Source organism: Lepidochelys olivacea, assembly GCF_965140295.1.
Source record: "Lepidochelys olivacea isolate rLepOli2 genome assembly, chromosome: 2".
Taxonomy (NCBI): domain Eukaryota; kingdom Metazoa; phylum Chordata; order Testudines; family Cheloniidae; genus Lepidochelys; species Lepidochelys olivacea.
The window spans coordinates 110,494,201-110,514,325 of NC_140412.1; the positions used below are offsets into that span (position 1 = coordinate 110,494,201).

General features: G+C 43.6%; 1 long non-coding RNA gene across 1 annotated transcript in view; it reads right to left on the minus strand.

Moving 5' to 3' along the window:
* Positions 1 to 374: 374 nt before the first annotated feature.
* Positions 375 to 20,125, minus strand: part of LOC311515489 — a 34,033-nt gene continuing 14,282 nt past the window's right edge. Inside the window, exons 2-4 of the long non-coding RNA XR_014710159.1 lie at positions 4,421 to 4,598; positions 2,942 to 3,122; positions 375 to 1,813 (exon numbers count right to left, since the gene is read on the minus strand). This is a non-coding gene — a long non-coding RNA (uncharacterized lncRNA). The remainder of the gene's footprint in view (positions 1,814 to 2,941; positions 3,123 to 4,420; positions 4,599 to 20,125) is intronic.

The following is a 20,125-nucleotide window of genomic DNA, read 5'->3' on the forward strand; positions in this document are numbered from 1 at the left end:
GCTGGAGGACCAAACTAATGTGCTCCAGCATATGGTTGAGCTGCAGGAAAGGCAGCTGGAGCACAGGCCGCCTCTACAGCCCCTGTGTAACCAACCGCTCTCCTCCCCAAGTTCCACAGCCTCCACACCCAGACGCCCAAGAACGTGGTGGGGGGGCCTTCGGCCACTCAGCCACTCCATCCCAGAGGATTGCCCAAGCAACAGAAGGCTGGCATTCAATAAGTTTTAAAGTTTTAAACTTTTAAAGTGCTGTGTGGCCTTGTCCTTCCCTCCTCCACAACCCCTCCTGGTGCTTCTCTCCTCCACCACCCCTCCCGGGCTACCTTGGTAGTCATCCCCCTATTTGTGTGATGAATTAATAAAGAATGCATGAATGTGAAGCAACGATGACTTTATTGCCTCTGCAAGTGGTGATCGAAGGGAGGAGGGAAGGGTGGTTAGCTTACAGGGAAGTAGAGTGAACCAAGGGGTGGGGGGTTTCATCAAGGAGAAACAAACAGAACTTTCACACCATAGCCTGGCCAGTCATGAAACAGGTTTTCAAAGCTTCTCTGATGCGCACCACACCCTCCTGTGCTCTTCTAACCGCCCTGGTGTCTGGCTGCACGTAACCAGTGGCCAGGTGATTTGCCTCAACCTCCCACCCCACCATAAAGGTCTCCCCCTTACTCTCACAGATATTGCAGAGCGCACAGCAAGCAGTAATAAGTGTGGGAATATTGGTTTCGCTGAGGTCTAAGCGAGTCAGTAAACTGCGCCAGCGCGCCTTTAAACGTCCAAATGCACATTCTACCACCATTCTGCACTTGCTCAGCCTGTAGTTGAACAGCTCCAAACTACTGTCCAGGCTGCCTGTGTACGGCTTCATGAGCCAGGGCATTAAGGGGTAGGCTGGGTCCCCAAGGATAACTATAGGCATTTCAACATCCCGAATGGTTATTTTCTGGTCTGGGAATAAAGTCCCTTCCTGCAGCTTTTGAAACAGACCAGAGTTCCTGAAGGTGAGAACGTCATGACCTTTCCCGGCCATCCCACGTTGATGTTGGTGAAACGTCCCTTGTGATCCACCAGTGCTTGCAGCACTATTGAAAAGTACCCCTTGCGGTTTATGTACTCGCTGGCTTGGTGCTCCGGTGTCAAGATAGGGATATGGGTTCTATCTATGGCCCCACCACAGTTAGGGAATCCCATTGCAGAAAAGCCATCCACTATGACCTGCACATTTCCCAGGGTCACTACCCTTGAGATCAGCAGACCTTTGATTGCATTGGCTACTTGGATCACAGCAGCCCCCACAGTAGAACTGCCCACTCCAAATTGATTCCCGACTGACCGGTAGCTGTCTGGCGTTGCAAGCTTCCACAGGGCTATCGCCACTCGCTTCTCAACTGTGAGGGCTGCTCTCATCTTGGTATTCATGCGCTTCAGAGCAGGGGAAAGCAAGTCACAAAGTTCCATGAAAGTGCCCTTACGCATGCGAAAGTTTCGCAGCCACTGGGAATCGTCCTAGATCTGCAACACTATGAGGTCCCACCAATCTGTGCTTGTTTCCCGGGCCCAGAATCGGCGTTCCACTGCATGAACCTGCCCCATTAGCACCATGATGACCACATTCCCAGGGCCCATGCTTTGAGAGAAGTCTGTGTCCATGTCCTCATCACTCTCATCATCGCGCTGACGTCGCCTACTCGTCCGGTTTCGCTTTGTCAGGTTCTGCTACTGCATATACTGCTGGACAATGCACGTGGTGTTCAATGTGCTCCTAATTGCCAAAGTGAGCTGAGCAGGCTCCATGCTTGCCGTGGTATGGCATCTGCACAGAAAAAAAGGCGCAGAACGATTGTCTGCCATTGCTCTGACGGAGGGAGGGGCGACTGACGACATGGCTTACAGGGTTGGCTTACAGGGAATTAAAATCAACAAAGGGGGTGGGTTTACATCAAGGAGAAACAAAAACAACTGTCACACAGAATGGCCCCCTCAAGGATTGAACTCAAAACCCTGGATTTAGCAGGCCAATTCTCAACCCACTAAGCTATCCCTCCCTCTGGTATTTCAGGCAGGACTGAATCTCCATTAAAGTTTTCAAGGTGCCCCTGACAGACCTCACCAAAATGATTATCGGCCGTTGATTTCACAGAGGGATGGAGGGAGGAAGGGAGCGGGGAACAAATGAATAAAAAACAAATCTGGTCTATTTCTTGTTTTGATCTACTTCATCTATCTTTTACATCTTCGGCTGGCAGCAGACAGTGCAGTAGGACTGCAAGCCATCCTCATCTCCTGCCTGCTCACCATAAGATGGTACAATAGGACTGCCTACAGGACTAAAGAGAATGACCTGGTTGAGTCACTCCTAATTTAGTCCCTGCGCCCATATCTGACCGACCTTACCGAGGCGACCAGGAGCACCTCGGACACGATGAGGATGGTTTTCAGGCCTATTGCACAGTCTGCTGCCACAAGGCAATGGGTTGCTGCTGCTGTGTAGCAATGCAGTATTGCGTCTGCCAGCACCCAGGAGACATACGGTGACAGTGAGCTGAGCGGGCTCCATGCTTGCCGTGGTATGGCGTCTGCACAGGTAACTCAGGAAAAAAGGCGCAAAACGATTGTCTGCTGTTGCTTTCACAGAGGGAGGGAGAAAGGGAGGGCCTGATGACATGTACCCAGAACCACCCGCGACCATGTTTTTTGCCCTATCAGGCAAAGGGATCTCAACCCAGAATTCCAGAATGGGCAGTGGAGACTGCGGGAACTGTGGGATAGCCACCCACAGTGCAACACTCCAGAAGTCGACGCTAGCCTTGGTACTGTGGAAGCACTCCGCTGAGTTAATGCACTTAATGCACTTAGAGGACACACACAATCAACTATATAAAAACGATTTCTAAAAAAATGATTTCTATAAATTCCACCTAATTTCGTAGTGTAGACATACCTTAAGACCAGCTGCACACTGCTGTGCATTCATTATGACTCAAGTCCTCCGCCTCATCTTCCACAGACGGTGAATGGCCCCAGTATGATGGAATAGCTGTGGTTGCATGGGAGAAGGAGGATTGCACAGTCCCTCGAGGATTCAGGGCTTCCTGAAAAAGCCGGTTTTTTCCTCCGTGGCTCTGACAGATTGGGAGAACGGTGCATGGAGGTTATAAAGATCTTTAACACATTTTTGACTCCTGCATTATGATATATGTTAACTGTCAATCAAAGGGGTTCTTGGAATAGTCAGGTGTTATATTTGCATTTTTAAACTGGACCAAGGAATGCCTAGGGCAAAGGAGAGGGGCTTCTCTGTGAAATGAGAATGTAGGTCAAAATAAACAAACGTGTTTTTGGCACAGTCATATATAATGGCCACTTGGGGGAGAGGTCAGAGGAATCCAGCATTACTTGGTTTGCTTGGCCAACTCATCCCTCAAAGAGGAAGTAGTGGGTGGGAGAAGGCAAGAGCAGAGAAATGGCCACAGAGGCCACTCCCAGCCTTAGATAGGACAAGTGCCTGCACAGCTTTGCACTGAGAGGATCACAGGCAGCGGCTTCCAACTTTCCCCGGGGGTGCTCAACCCCAGCTCAGTCCCAGGCCTCGCCCCCACTCCACCCCTTCCGCTAAAGACCCACCCCACCCCACCTCTTCCCGCTCCCACTCTGCCCCTGCCCTGCCTCTTCCCAGCCTGTTCAGTACCCTCTCCTGAGTGCGCCCTGTCCTCGCTCCTCCCCCTCCATTCCTGCACCTCCTGCATGCCGCAGAACAGCTGATCTGCGGCAGCTGGGAAGCGCTGGGAGGGCCAGGGAGAAGTTGATTGGCAGGGCCGCCAGCGGGTGAGAGGCGCTGGGGTGGGAGGGAAGGGAGTTGGCTCCCAGTGGGTGCTAAGCACCCACTAATTTTTTTCCACTAAGTCAGCGCCTATGGTGCACGCCCAGAGGCAAAAATTCAGGCTCAGGTTGGGGCCCAGGCTCTAGGACTCTGTGAGGTGAGAGGGTCGCAAAGCTGAGGCTGCAGCCCAAGCCCGAACATCTACATTGTAATTAAGCAGCCCTTAGCCCAAGCCCCGGGAGCCCAAGTCAGCTGCCACAGGCCAACCATGGATGTCTAACTGCAGTGTAGATATAGCCTTAGGAGGCTAGGTACCTACAGGGTTAGGAAGCAGCTGAGTAGAATTTTGGTAGATCACAGTGGTGCCTACCTTTGTGGCTCACTCCCCTAGCTTCTACATAAAGAAGCCAACACTCGCTTCTTAACAGCCTCAAAAAGCTGCATTTGAGTGGTGAAGGGTTAGTGCTAATCATTGCTGTTCATATGACCCAGTGGATACTGATAGATTTGACGAACATCATCAAAACCACAGAACTCATTTAGCCTTTCCATTCCCGCTGGTAAATATGAAAGTAATAGGAAATCTTTTTTGACAGCTACCTCCAGTTTTGTAGGCACGTAGTCAGGGCCCAATTTGAACACATTGCTTTGCACCATACATGCATCAAAACCAAGACACAAACCGTCTTCCTGACTCTTTTTCTGCAATTGTAGAACGCATTAACTTGCCTGCTCAAGAAAGACATGTTCTCAAAAGACAACGGTAGTAATAGTTGTCCTGAAAATCAAAAGATTAAAGGTTAAGTTGTGTTACAATTTAGAGAGGAAAAAACAGAGATTCCCTAACTTTTAAAAAAAGGCTCCTAATGAATTTCACAGACCTCCTAGAATGCTTGTCATTTTTCCTTATGCTGATGATTGAGCCAAACCTATTGGTGTCAGCCAGGTGATTAACTCACTCATAGTTACAACCTCTTGGGAGAATAAGGGTAGCTTCATACTATCCTATTTATCTGGGCAGGACTCATGCACCCCACTACCATCCCTCCATATTCTGTATGTTTATACCACTTGTGTCAACGGTTAGGAAAACTGTCACAGAGGAGCTTTTCTTCCATTCCGCACAAGTGGGCATGGATTCCCTAGATGGGGAATTGTCATAGTCGGTGGAGAGGTGCTTTTTTAAAATAATTTTTAACCTTTTTTGAGATGTGATCCCAGGTTTGGAAGAAGCAGTGCAGAGACTCCTCTTCCTCCATGAAGGGAGAGTGGGCATTACTTAATGCATGATAAGTAATTTGTGCCAAATCATGATGCACAGTAGGTTTGTTAACTAGTCCTGGAACAAATTAGCAGATTATAATTACATGGCTCTTCATTCTGACCATGTAATTTAAAATGATCATTTAAAAATTTCTGAACATTTTTTCCAATCATGGCTTGATTTACATTCCTCCTGGAGAAAAGTACAATTCCTGCCAATTTTAAAATCTATTCCTGAGGCTGATTGTTGAGTTATACAAGTGCAAAAAATAAAGTTATTTAAATATTTCAAATGGAGAGTGTGTATTTTAGTTGACATTAGCAAAACTTGAAAAGGGTTAAACTCTCTGAGCTCAAGCTTTCTAAAACCTCTACCTATTGTATTCAATCTAAAGCTAATCAAATAGAGCTAGGTCAGCTCCCCAATCCATGGGCCACTGGCTGTGACATCCAATCCTAAGAAAAGCATCTTGGCAGCTTGTCCTCTAGGTGAAGGATCCAGGGTATACCCCCCCCCCCACATCCATTGTCTTCACTCATAAACACGATGCCCCCTGCTGGTTGTTTTTTCCTGTCTAATATGACCACACAGGTAGAGGAGCCCTGCAAATCTGTGGATACCTGCTTTACATCTGCAGATATCTGCAGACCATGTTTGCAAATCGGATATGGATACAAATTTTGTATCCTCAAAGGGTCTCTCTAAATCCTGGCCTAAGCATTCATGGGACCAACCATTGATTATGCCACAGAGGCCTCAACTTGCCAAATGATTTGATACTGATTGGCATTTTCACTAGGCAAGTTTTTGTTTGTTTGTTTGTTTGGGGTTTTATACAGCTTTATGAACTGTATCACAATGCATACTATTTTGGTTCTGTGACGGCTAGAAGAACCATCTGAGACAGACCCAAGCCTGTCATTTTCTAATCTAAGTCATCACTTGCTCCACATTTAATCATTTGGGGACAAGTAGAAATATAACAGCTGCCCTTCTCTTGGTACAGGCTGAATCAAATTTGTGATCCTACAGTTTTCATATGACTTCATAACCAAAAAAACAAAGAGTGATATCTTGAATCCTTTTGGTTCCAGTAAAGTGTATTTTACACATACCCACACCCCCTGCACTAATTGTTTAAGAGAAATGAAAGTGCTTTGTAGGTGGAAATTGTCAGGCATGACCTCAATTGTATATAGGGAAAGAGAAATTGTAATGACCTCGGTAATCAACTATTTGTAAGGGGGGGCATAGACCCGCTATTGTGGGGAACTTTCCTGGCTTCTGCACTACCCCAGTGAAGTGGGCTAGCAAAAGGATCTGAGTCCTCGCTCCCAGTTCCTTTACCCAGTGGCCTCCCTGCCCTTGAGGACTCCCCTTCCACTCTTCTGTCTGATAGAGTATTCATAACCCCAACAAGGCTGGGCCCAGGATTCCTTGGGGGCTTGACCCCCAACCCTGCTGTGGTCACCTAGGACAGGGGCTAGGGAGTCCCCACTCCGGGGTACTCTCTCTGCACTGGGCACTTCTCTGACCCACTGACCATTACATACAAGTTAAAGCAAATGCAAGTTATTTAATCAACAATTAATTTTAAAAAGAATAAGGAAAAATGGGAAAGGTTAAGGGAAACAAATCAACCTGCTCTGTGCAGGGAACATCACACACAGTGTCTCTGGAATGTCAGGGCAGTTCACAGTCTGTTCCTTGTAAGTCCCAGGCCTTCTTCTCAGGCCCTGGCTTTGCTGCAGGGATGCTGTGGGTTAGACACTTGCTCTGGTGGTGGCCACACGCTCTCAGGCTCTAAGTGGTAGGACCCTTCTTCCCAGTATCGCCCCCGCCCTGTCGGGGTTACGATCCAAGCCTGGCCTGCAGAGCCTCTTGGCTGAGGCGTCTCCCTGTGCTGGGCCTGCTGCCCAGGGTCCCCCTCGCTCTCCCCAGCTGCTCACCGCACCCAGCTCCGGACTGCTCCTGCCTCAGCTCCACCACTCGGTCTCTGCACTGCTGCTGCTGCTCTGCCCCCACCTCCCTGGGCTGCTTCTTTGGCCCCTGTGGCTCTGGTTGCTGCAGCTCTGCTCCCAGGACAGGTCTGCTCTGCAGGCTGCTTCTGTGACTCTGCTCCCAGCACTGACCTGCTTCATGGGCGGCTTGTCTGGCCCCTCTGGCTCTGGTTGCTGCAGCTCTGCTCCCAGGGCAAGTCTGCTCTCTCTGGGCTGTGCATCTGGCTTTCGGGCTGCAGCTCTGCTCCCAGGACAGGGTCTGCTCTCTCTGGGCTGCTTTTCTGGTCCCTCTGGATCTGGCACAGCTCTGCTCCCCAGCTTAGCTTGGGCCCCTGCTTTCTCCTTAGCTCAGCCCCTCTCTGTCTGACCCAGGCAAATCCAGCTCACACGGAGGACGGGACCTCCCTGGCCTCCTGACTCCCTGATTAGCCTGCCCTCCCTGTCATTCAGGCTGACCTGGAGCATTGGCCTCTCCTCATTGTTCCTGGGGGCTTTCAGTCTCAGTGTCCTGATTCCCCATCGACCCTTCCCCCTTTTTAGTACTGGGAGCTAGCAACTAAAACACCCCCACTGAATGTTAGTAAGGGGGCAACAGTCCCCTTACATATTTACTGTTATAAAAATGAAACAAGGAAACCCGCTGCTATAAGAAGATCTCAATAATCACAGCTTTTACTGCAATTCTAGCACTGTGAGGAAATATACTGTTAACAATCTAAACTAATGCTACCCTTTAACCACTCAGTTACAGAATGGATGAATGTGATTTGTCAGACTGTTACGAAAAAGGCCTGTATAAGAATGCTAGTCGGATTTAAAAAAAAATGTCAGCCAATGCAAGGAAAAGGGTTTAGCCACATCCCCAAATGAACTCAGGTTTACACTGCAAAAGCAGTATAGTCTGACACTAAGCTGCCACATACACACACCAGCAGGAATAATTGTTATGGTGGACTCTGAATGGGGCCATTTGCAGGTTAGATGTCTACACACACAAACGTGTCCAGGGCCTCAATGCAAAATGATCCTCTACAACTCCTATCATGTGTGTAACTTTAGCGCCCTTGGGGCCAAGATGGAGACTGCTCCTGCAGGCAACTCTGGCCAAGAGATGGTGCGCACAGGAATGCAGCAAGAAAAATCCCTTCCACCCAAGGGGCACCTGTTCCAAACCCCCAGAGTGAACACACACACCCACAGGAAAAGTACAATGGATATAACAAAGGGAGATATTTATTTGCAGAGGGATGAGAGGAGAAAAACAACAAGGGGAAAGGTAGGGGGAGCAGTAGAACAGGGGTGCATCCAAACAAAAGCCCCACAGGCCCAGTGGTAGCACAGTCTGGAAGGGCAGACACTGCGCAATGTGTCTGCACGCAGAGTTCAGGAGTCCTGAGCAAAGTTCCAGTCCAATGGTGAGTCTTGGGTGCTCCTGGTCGTCTTCGGCGCCAGTGAACTTTCCCCAACAAACCCCGCCGGTGCCCTCTTCTGCAGCTCTCTGCAAAGCCACACAGAGCGACAACCTCCCCACTTAACTAACTAGCAGCCTCCCTCCTTATTCTCAATGCAGAGTTGCAAGCCCCAGTACTCACAGCCCCATGCAGCTCTGGGCAGCAGTGATACTGGGTCCAGCTCCAGCCTGTCCTTCTCGGGCAATTCCTCCCTGGCACAGTGCTCCTCCTGGCTCCTGTGGGTTTTTTACCCATGAAAGCTTATGTCCAAATAAATCCGTTAGCATATATAGTGGCTCTAACATCCCCAAAATAATTTGTTTACAGGACAACAAAGTCCATTCTTTCCTTTACTCAAATACCATGATTTTGTTTTTATTGAAAATGAAAGACGATAATTATATATCAGTATAGATGGCTAATTACATTATCATTTAGCTATTGAATTATTGAGAGTAATATGCAAGAGAGAAAATGCCTTAGATTTTTCTTAGACAAGGTGAGTGAGGTAATATCTTTTATTGGACAAACTTCTATTGGTGAAAAAGAGACAAGCTTTTGAACTTATGCAGAGGTTTTCTTCAGGTCTGGGAAAAGTACAGTACTCAGAGTGTCACCTGAGTGTTAGATATCAGAGTAACAGCCATGTTAGTCTGTATTCGCAAAAAGAAAAGGAGTACTTGTGGCACCTTAGAGACTAACCAATTTATTTGAGCATAAGCTTTCGTGAGCTACAGCATCCGATGAAGTGAGCTGTAGCTCACGAAAGCTTATGCTCAAATAAATTGGTTAGTCTCTAAGGTGCCACAAGTACTCCTTTTCTTTCTGAGTGTGAGAGTTTTATATGCAAACACTGCATTCTACTACTTTCTATTAGTCTAAAGAGCCCTCTAGTGGTCACATATAGAGTTCTTTATCAACCATTTCAAATGGTAAACTACAACCTCCTTGCAAATTTGTACTTACTCGTTCTCTTGAAGTGAGGAAAGTATCCTTAGTTTAAGGGAGGGAAAGTAGATTGTAAACATTGGGTGATGATAAATTTGAATAATGATTTTGCAAGACTAGACTGGTCTCACCTTAAATCATGAAATCATGGAGGCTATCTGTACCCCAGAATATTATATATTCCTATTGTATATGATTTCATGGACACTGTGATAGTGCCCATGTTCAAAATCATACCCAAGACTATATAATTATAGGATTAAAAGTGGACCTTAATCAAAACACCTATCTCCATTTGGGATCCAGAGCCACAAACCCTCTCTTGGAGTCAGGCACCTTAGCAAGATTGGCAGCGGTGCAGGCCTAACTCCACATATAATGGCCTGGCTGGGGGAAGAGAAGGAGAACAACTCCCCTCATGACCTTTAGGCTAGTGATAAGGATACTCATCCAGGCTCTGGGGAGACTACAGTTCAGTTCCCCCCTCTGCCTGACGAGGACCATGCGTTTCACACCTCTTAGGTGATTACTCTAACCACTGGAATACAGAACAGAAGCGTAGCCACGGGTGGGCCTGGTGGGCCACGGCCCACTCACTTAGCAGCCAGGCCCAACCCCAACCCAATTCTGCTCTGGCCCCAATGCTAGCCCTGCCCAGACTGGAGGATGCCACACCCCCGGCCCAACTGGAGGGGGAGGGACAGCAGCGGCACAGCATTAGAGGGCTAGACAAGCACGCCGTACATGCATACATACCACAGCAGGAGGAGCCGGGCCCAGCGTGGGACGGTGAAATGAGGACGGGTGCCAGGACCCATGCGCCCTGGAGAGTGGTGTCTCCTCTTGGAGCTGGGTGTGCATGCAGGGCCATGGGGGGGGGCCTGGCTAACGCATCCATTGCCCCCCACAAGGCCAGCTGGAGGGGGCTAAGGAGGGAGGTGGGCCCCCTGATCCATCCTGGCCCCCTGATCCTTTCTGACCCCCTGTCATTGCCTGCCCACCTGAAGTTAGGGCCCACCCAAATGTCCCATGCTGGCTACACCACTGATACAAACTCATTTTTACTTTTTGTCTGGTCCAATGCATATTAATGATTTATACAAAGTGGAACATCTTGAACAAGAAAGATTGGGAAAGTCCCACATCAGAATATCCCTGAACCCCAGTAAAAAGGCATAGTCATTTCCCAACAAGAATCCCTAAGGTGGCAGGGAGAGAGAGGCCTAATAAGTCTCTTTCAAAGAGTACTTGTACAGAGGACCAGGGGAAGCCCTCTGACAACAAATATGGCCACACCAGGTACTTTAATGTTCATGAAAGGAAAGATCTTAAAATATATAATATATATACAGACTGTATAATACATACAGACAGTATAACAAAACATAAACCTCAACCTAAACTTTCTCTCCCCCAAGCTTGGTTATTCCTAAGACTTCCCTGTAGGCCTTTCTCTCGCCTAGTCACTAGAGCCCAGACCCACAAAAGGAACTTAGGTATTCTGACACTAAATGTCTTGCAACACCTAATTTTTAGACACCTAGAAAATCACAGGAACAATGCTAGGGTTGCCAATTTTGGTTGGACATATTGCTGGAGCTTTCATCACATGACATAATATTTAATTAAAGATTAATCTTTAATTTCTGGAGACTCCAGGACAATCCTGGAGGGTTGGCAAACCTAAGTGATCCACAAAGCCTGAGTTCATTGCCTAAGCTCCCTTAGGGTTGACAACTTGTTAACATTTAAAAACCAGACACTCCAGCAGGAGTGCTGGAACCTCCCCTGCCCCACCTCTTCCCTTGAGCCAGCACCCCTGCCCTGCCTCTTCCCCTGAGGTCCCAACCCCATCCACTCCTCTTCCCCTCTCCGCCCATCACTCGCTGCTTTTCCCCTCCCAACCAAGGCAGAAGGCGGCCCTAGCTGAGTAGGGGCTGCCATGGGTGATGATGCGGTACCTCCCATCTTTCCTGCTAGCAGTAACCAAACTCTGGGTGTCCAGTCAGTTGATCTGACCAGACACTGAAAACCGGACACCTGGCCACCCTAGGCTCCCTATACAATGAACGAGAAGAGATAGTGCCTACACTGTGATCCACAAAACCAGCACACCAGGCAGGGAGCTGCCTAAGCTACCCAATGGAAGATGCTATTGAGTAGGGCCAGATTTCCATTTAGGCACAGTAGGCACATGCCGAGGGCGCCAGCCTTACCTCTCTAAAACTGAGTGTAACATGAAGGTCAGCTGTAGGCAATGGGGCGCTGCAGATGCTGTGCCTAGGGACGTGGAAGGTGTAAATCCGGCCTTGCTGGTGAGAGGGGTGTGTGCTAAGCCCTGCCCCCTCCGAATTCAGCACCTCCCTCTGCTAGCAATCCATGAACTAGGGGAAGATAAGGGTTTGGCCACCTAAGTTCCACGTGGGGCCCAATCCAGTCGGTGCAATCAGAGGCCTCCTAACTCCACATAAGAGCTGTGGAAGGAGGACCTCCCTTAAAATCTTTAGCCCAGTAGTTAGGGAACTCACCTGGGATGTGGGAGAAAGCCCCTGTCAGTTCAATGCCTCCCTCTAGCTAATGAGGAGAAAGGATTTGCCCTAGGCTCTGTCACCTCCCAGGCAAGTGCCTTAACCACTCAGGTATGGGATATTCTGATGTGAGTCTCTCTTAGTGTCTCCTGTTGAAGTTGTTCCACTTTAATTACACACTTGAATAATTAAATATTAGTTGAGCCAGACACATTGTTAGAGAGATTCTGTAGCCCACTGGTTGGAGCACTCACCCGAGAGGCAGCAGATTCCTAGTCTGTGGTAATGCTCCACTTGGTGCACTTCACTTACAAATACAGCCCGGATGAGCTCATCTTATTTTCTGGCTCTCCGCAGGCACTGTGGAACATTCCACTGCCTGGCCGCACACACTTCAAATGCCTCACAATAGCTTTTCAAAAACTCCAGAAGAAAGTTTTCTTACTGAGAAAGAAGCATGAGCTGAACATTAACCTTGGCCTCCATTCTGAGAAAAAGGCTTGGAAGTAGCATCCGCAGGGGAATTATGGAAGTTTCCCAGGAAAACATGGGAGTTTTACCTCTTCTGTCACAATTCCCCTGGGTGCCATGAGGTATACCACAGTTCATTTTGAAACCTCCCAGAAGCCATTGCTTCCAGGAGCTGTGCCTGGAACTGTATCATATTTGTACTTAGAGAGCAGGGCAGCTGAAACAGTGAAGAGCAACAGTGTCTGCAGAGGTCAAAAACTGTAGTGTCCTGGAACAACATGGCCAGTATGGACACAATGCTTACACACCAATACTATCCCTCCAGTCTAATTAGGAACAGTTCAAATTCACTAGTACAGATTTAAATTTAAATTCTCAACCTTAACTTTGCATTAACCTTTTTTTTTCCTCTAGGATTCTTATCTATATTATGAGTATGATGTAATGCCTTTACTTGGAATCCTCACCTATGATGAACTTAATCACTCTTTCTGTGTCCTTGTGGCTTCCCAGCACAAGGGTCATTTCTCTGGCTGCATCAAAGGTTGTTCTTTAATAAGATAATTCAGGAAATAGCAAGGGTGGCTTTTAAACTCATCTTTCCACTCTTCCTTATAATGTTTACTATTTCTTAACTCCCATTGCATGCTACTCGCAGCTGTGAATGAATAAGAATTGTGACCTTGCAGTGAAATAAAATTTCACGCCTTTAATAGTGATATAAAGATTGATGATCGGTTATTCTAACTACTTTTTTTTTTTTTTACCATGGTAAGAGGTTTTGAGTCTAAAAGTCTGATGACAAAGATATCCCCGTGACAAGAATATTTCCCTCCAGGATGCTTTATAGTATATTGAAGATTACTGCTCGGGAGCAAATATCCTTTAGAATTCAGTACAGCCTAATGATACATTATGCATGACCAGCAATATAGCTAAAATCATGGGATTAGTAACATAACATGAGCCTTCATCTTGCTCCTGTTCAGTAAGCCAGAGACATGAAGGGTATTTAAATAACTACTTGCTCATTCTTCCATCAGGGACAGTGAAAAAGAGAGATAGTATCTTAACACCCAGGCATTTGTTTAAAGGATTCTAACTGCAGGGATCTGGGAGGCTACATGTGTGCTGCTTGTGCTTTAAGTAGGATTTGACTCATTTTAGTGTGAAAAATGGGAATTCAATTACCTGGATTATGTAGCACTTCTACAATAGCTTTCAGACTTTCATCTTCCTAGATTTAATGCAAGTTCACTATCAAAATGTAAACCAAATTTATGTTTCCCGCCAGTATAAAAATATTTATCATGGCATAACATGCAAGAATAATATATGTAGCCCTGGAGTGATTACGAATCTGTGAGAGGGCTCTGTTGTGGTCATTAACCACAAGGTCAGAGCTCACAAAATTTATGAATGGCTATAGAACCAAAAAAGTAAGCTTGTATACCCAGAGGAAATTCAGTTCTACTTTATAACTATTATATTTTTACAATGTAAATTATGATAGAGCTAACAGATTCATGTTATGATGCTAGTCCTGAAATCTCTGCTGGAAAATGAAAGAGTAGTATGAGTGTGGGAGAATGTCGACTGATGCTAGAACAAAAGAATTATGATGTTTCCACATGATAGATCAGAATTTCTGTTTTATTATATGAACTATTACTTTCTATTAGCTTTTAATTCTCTAAAGGTCAGGATATAAAAAGGAGGAAAATAACTCTCTTTTATGGTGAAAAATTGTAATGGCTAACATTCCACTTATATATTACATATTTAAAGAAGAATTAACAGTAGCTTTTCAGAAGGAGAGAATAATTTACAAGAATTGGTTTTCAATATTTATTGTTCTACAGATGAAGAAAAAAAGAAGTGTATTTAAAGTATTCACTGTTTGAAATAAGTCCTATCGGAGAAAAAATATTCTGAGGGTGGAAAGCCACAGAGACCCTTCAAAAATGAGCAGTACGTCTTCACAGCCACTTTTTTTACCCTGCGCTGCTGCCCCATTCTCCATTCAAGTGAGTTACCTGTGTAGTGCCATGGAGATGTTAGTACAGCTCAGCTGAGTGCTTCCAAGCTGGTAAAATCAAGTAGCTTCAGTGGAAATAAAATACAGATAAATCCATACCATGGAGATGCATATTTAATAGAGGTGACTACAATGCCAAAAGAAATTATAAAGATTCCAGAGCCTCAACTGTACCTTTATGAAACCACGAATTGGATCTTAAGCAAATGAATACTTGAAGCAGGGACAAAATCATTAAACAACGATTAATTAATAAAATACTTTATTCTGCAAGGCTCCAGTTCAGCAATCTATCTTTATTCAGCACAGTACTTAGGCACATGCTTAATTTAAGCACATGCTTAAATTGTTCCATGGACCCGACCCCTAAGCATAGGTTTAAATGCTTGGTGAATAGGGGCTTAATCTATTACCAGTTAGTGAAGATAGATATTAAGTAAATCAGTGAAGAAGGGTCACAATCTTTACCTTCTCGTTCCAAGATCATCTCTTGTTGATTGTGAAACCAAACATTTCATAGATGAAACAGGAAAGAAAAGATCAAGTTCAGTGAAGCTTTTAGTTTAATGCTTTCAATAATAATGGTGCCATTTTCTTTCTTTTGCAATAATTTGTTTAATGTTAAAACACTTGATTTATGCTACAAATATAGCAAAGATCACAAATCATAGTATCAAACAGCTGCTGTGAAATTAAGAGAATTTACACAAAACTAACAAAAGATTAAGTAAATTAAAAAATTGTAGGAGGTAAGCAACAGAATTGTTATAATATCAACACCCCCCACCTCCTTGAAATTCTAAGGAACATTAAAGAGTTTTTTTTAGTTATGATTAATCCTGTCTAAAAAGAAAATTTAGAAGGGTTTCACAGATTGACTTTGAAGGGTTATATTGATCCTCCTTCATGAGGTTGTAGAAGCAAGATGCATATGCTGTTAAAATACATATTATTCTCTAAGGTCAGGAATGAACTCTGCAAGGTAGTATTTGAAAGGAACATTTTCAAATACCTTCTATGACTTGATATCATACACCTGTTACAAGTCACATGTCACAAATGCAGGTTTCATTTTAAATTTGACATAGCCCAGAATTATCACCTAGTTTGTACCTTGGAATATGAAGAATTTTAAATAAATACTTGATGCTATTCTCCTCTCAAATATAACAGACTGGGAAAAGATGGAAATACATGTTTTAGAGATCCGTGCAAGGTGTTTTTTGAACCAGCAAATAAAGTAAGCAAGCAGATTTCTTTCATCTTAAAAATGAAATCAATTTAGGATGAATAGTGTAAGTAATTTGTTTATAATGTAAAGAGAAAACCAGCAGTAATATGAGTACTACAAAGATAAATAGTGCTCCACTCTTTAATTATTTTGAAATACATGTAAGTAGAAGTCATTGTCCAGATCTAAACCCACTACTATGTGTTTCAAACCCCAAATACAACATGAGTCATACTGTGTTTTTCATTCCCCTCTTTCCAAAAGACATTTCAGGGGTCAGAATATTTTCTTTCCTATCAGTGATCCAGGACCAATTCTAGAAAAAGTTTACTGGTCCTATGAGTATTTACACTGGTGTTCTCAAATGTTCCTACCCCCCTAAAGACCACATAGTATTTTAAAAGCATGTTATTCTGATTACCAACTTGGGGAGGTGGGGTAGTTCTTCCCATTTCTGTTGAAACATAATTCTAGCAACAGATATTTTATGAAACGTTTGATATCATGAGAAACTCCAGATACCAGCTTTCCAATGATACAGAGCATTCATTTCTATTCATAGCAGCTCTTGAATCAGCAGCCACTAACCCTTAGCAGAATTCAAGTGGGAATTCTGAAATAAGAACGAAATAAGTGATTTTAAAACTTAACATCTTATGATCTTCTAAGGCTTATAATAATAATGATATGCACCTGGGATTCTATAAATCAAAGCCTTCTGTTTCAGAAGGTGTGCGTGTGGTATCAGTCTTCTAAATGGTCCCTGCTTCTTGGTCCAGCTATGGTTTTTAGCACTGGTCCAGAGGCTGACTAGAGCAGGGTACAGATTTCAGATCAGTGTAATTTTCATTCCCTTCATACACAATGTTCCTCCTCATGGCAGTATATGACATATGGGGCAATATATGACACAGTCTCTAAATTTTAAATAATGCTGCAAGGCCTGATAACATCCTTGTGTTTATATTTGTACTTCTTGTAAAAATGTGCTCAAACCTTTATGTCTGGGTTTTATGTTCCTGTTTTCAAAGCACACATTTATTAACACTGATATGATCTGAAAGAAAAAATGTCCAGTAGCTGCAATATGTTATAACTTAAAACTAATGAACCTCAGCAAGTGACATTTGCTATTAATAATGTTATTTGTCAAAGTATTCTTGATACAGATTGGCTTTCTCTGCTCAAAAGTTACTGTTTTATGCCTTGAAATGAAAAGTGCAATACGTGGTCTGAAAAGTTGTCTAATTTCACAGTAACTTCTTTGTGTATTTCTGTATCCCATGCTGACATGGTGATTTTTTTTTATAACAGAGCTATTCATTATTGAATCACAACATAAATCCCTCAGTTTTCTGTAGCAGCAATACACTAGGGAAGCTACTGCCTCTTTTCCCACAGCACAGCAAAAAACACCAGTCTCAAAAATTTGTGCTAAAAACAACACTGGCCCTCTCTACACTGGTACTAATACATTGTACTAGAATTAGCGCCAGCCGCTGAATAATGGTAGCGAACAAGCTACTCATTAGTTCTTCAAAACACTTTTCCCAACCATTAACTCAGATTTATCTGAGTGGAGCAGGAGCCAACTGTTCTACATTCAAGCAAAAATGTCTGCTACCCTGTCAGAGAACCAGAAAGAGACACACAACAAACTGGTACTAATGAAGGCATAGAACTATCAGCTTACTAATGGTAACTCCACGCACACACATATCTTGTGCTCTAGCAACCTCATATACATGTTGAAAAACCAGAGGATGAAAACCAGAATCATGAGGCTCCACGTAAGGGAGAACAAAGGCCTATCAGTACCAAGGGAGAACAAAGGGCTGTCAGAACCTTATTATTCTTCAAGTTGGGTGACAGTGAGTGATGTGGATTATATGACAATGGGGACCAGGCTGGATCCCTTAACTCTTCATTTCCAGACATTCTAGTATATGGGGTTTTTCTAAAAGGAGTAAATTTTTTATAAAGAATGCATACTTTTTTGGGTTGTTAACAGGACTCTCTTGTAACACACTTGCAACCTGACATCTTCTTGAACAAAGTTGTTTTGTTTTTTAATCAGTTTTTACAGTGAGTTATATTGGTGCTGAGAATTTTGGGAACTGTAATTTTCCTATTGGTTCAAAAGGAAAACTTTAGTTAAGAATTTAAAAATGAACATTTTCTCTAAAAAGTCTCCAAAAAGGGAATGTTCTTTGTTTCTGGAGGGTTTTTCAGTGATGTTGAAATAGACCCAAATGTAGGCAAAACTGTGAAAGGGCAGGGAAATCAGAAATTGGATACCTTATGTTCATATAGTGCTAGGTGATTTACAGAAGGTATGAAGACAAGAGCCCTACTCTAAAGAGTTGACAAAGACCATGCAAAAAACTTACGCATAGGCTTAACTTCACATCCTGTGTCCCTAATTCAGCAAAGCATCCACATTTAGGAAAACGCTTCAGCATAAACGCCTTTCCAAATAAGGATGGATTTAAGCCCATGCTTAAGTGCATTCCTGAAATGGGCCTGTGAGTAATTCCACTGATTCATATGCATAAGTCTTTATAGGACAGGAGCCTTGTATACAAACAAAATGAGAAAACTGAGAGGTGATGAATAAAGCAATCCAAATCAGTGCTGAAGTTGAGCACACACCGCAAGTTTTTACTTTTTCTACTGTATTACTTCTTTAAATACACATATTTTGTAGTATTTTGCAACTGTAATTTTGTTTACTTACTACTCAGCAGGGATAGTCACTAAGTTTGATAAGCCTATGAATCAGTTAACGTGTAATATAAACCTATTCAGAAATCATAAATGTTGTTATGATTTGCATTAAAAATCAGTTTTCTTTTTTAAAAAAGTAATAAAAAAGTCTCAAATATGTCATTTCAAAATCTGAATGAACAAAATAGAAATCAGAATTATTTGATTCAGGTTCTTTGTGAAGCCCTGAAAAGTCAGCCCAGAGAGTCAAAATGCATTTTAAAATCTGTTTGCACATTGCAAAATGTTGTACTCCTAACATTTCAGGCACAAACCTTGATTTTACAGAGAATAAAAGGAAACGTTTCATAACAGAGGTAAAAAACTGAAACATCAAATGGTTGAATAGCTCCAAAGATCATGTTTTATCATTTTTATATTATTAATGTTTGCTTCAGAACTCTGATTTTTCACTCTGTTTCTCATTTACCACTATGTGGGGAGAAAGAACGCTACTTTATAATCAAGAAATTCCAACTGTGAAGCGGGAAAAGGCCCATTTTAACTGCCATTTTACTCATATTAATTATTTCTATTTTTAAGTATTTGGGAGCGACTCAGATACTCCAGTGATGAAGGTGGCAGAAATAGATAGATGTGCCTAAGTAGACTGGTAAATGTGAGCAATGAAGGAGAACAGATGAAAAATCAGCAAGACTTGTCTTGCATACGACAAGTTCAGATAATGTGCCAGTCATCAGAAAAATGTAGTTTAGTGTATTTTTGCAGTGGATTAGCAGTCCTCCACTGTATACTTTGTTTTTATATTTTAAATTCTCCCACTTTGGGGACAGTTTAATATTACTCGTACTTTTCACTAAAAATGTAAATGAAAAACCTAATCCAGTGCACAGGGCACTAGACTAGGGGTTAGGAGACCTGAGTTATTTTCCTGGATCTGCTGCTATGTGATCTTGGGCAAATCACTTCACCTCTCTGTGGCTGCTTCCTCTCCCAACTTTGTCTTGTCTATTTAGACAGTAGGCTCTTTAGGGCATCAGCTGCCTCTTGCTCTGTATATATACAGGGCCTAACACAATGAGTCTCTATTCTTGGCTAGGGCCTCCAGGCCCTACTGTAATACAAATAATAAGCAACAGTACATGTATTTTAAAATAACCTATACATGAAACAAGTATTTTTCAAATAATAAGAAAACTAAAATCTAGTTACTTAAGTATACAAAATTATTGACAAATAGTCTGTAGAAAGAGAAAATGGGCCAAATTCTCCTCTCACTTTAGGCTGCATAGGGTGTAAATGAAGGCAGAATGTGACCTAATGCGTACCAGAGTGATTTAAAAAAAAAAAAGTTGATGTGAAATAAAAGTTCATTCCTATTGAAAGGTTGAGAAATGTTATTGACAGGAACAAAAAATAACTCTGATTACTGCAGTCATACTGCATGTGGTTCTTCTAGATGAACACAAAAGCTACCTGCTGCAGAAAAGCCAGGCACCGTCTGAAGAAGGTGCAAACCAACATCTTCTGGCACAGCTACAGAGCCCACTTCAGCCCCAGGCCGTATAGCTTTATTTTTAAGTGGGAGTTGATGTTGATAGAAAGAAGGTTTTTTGAGATGAGGAATAAGTTTTTATGCCAAAGAAT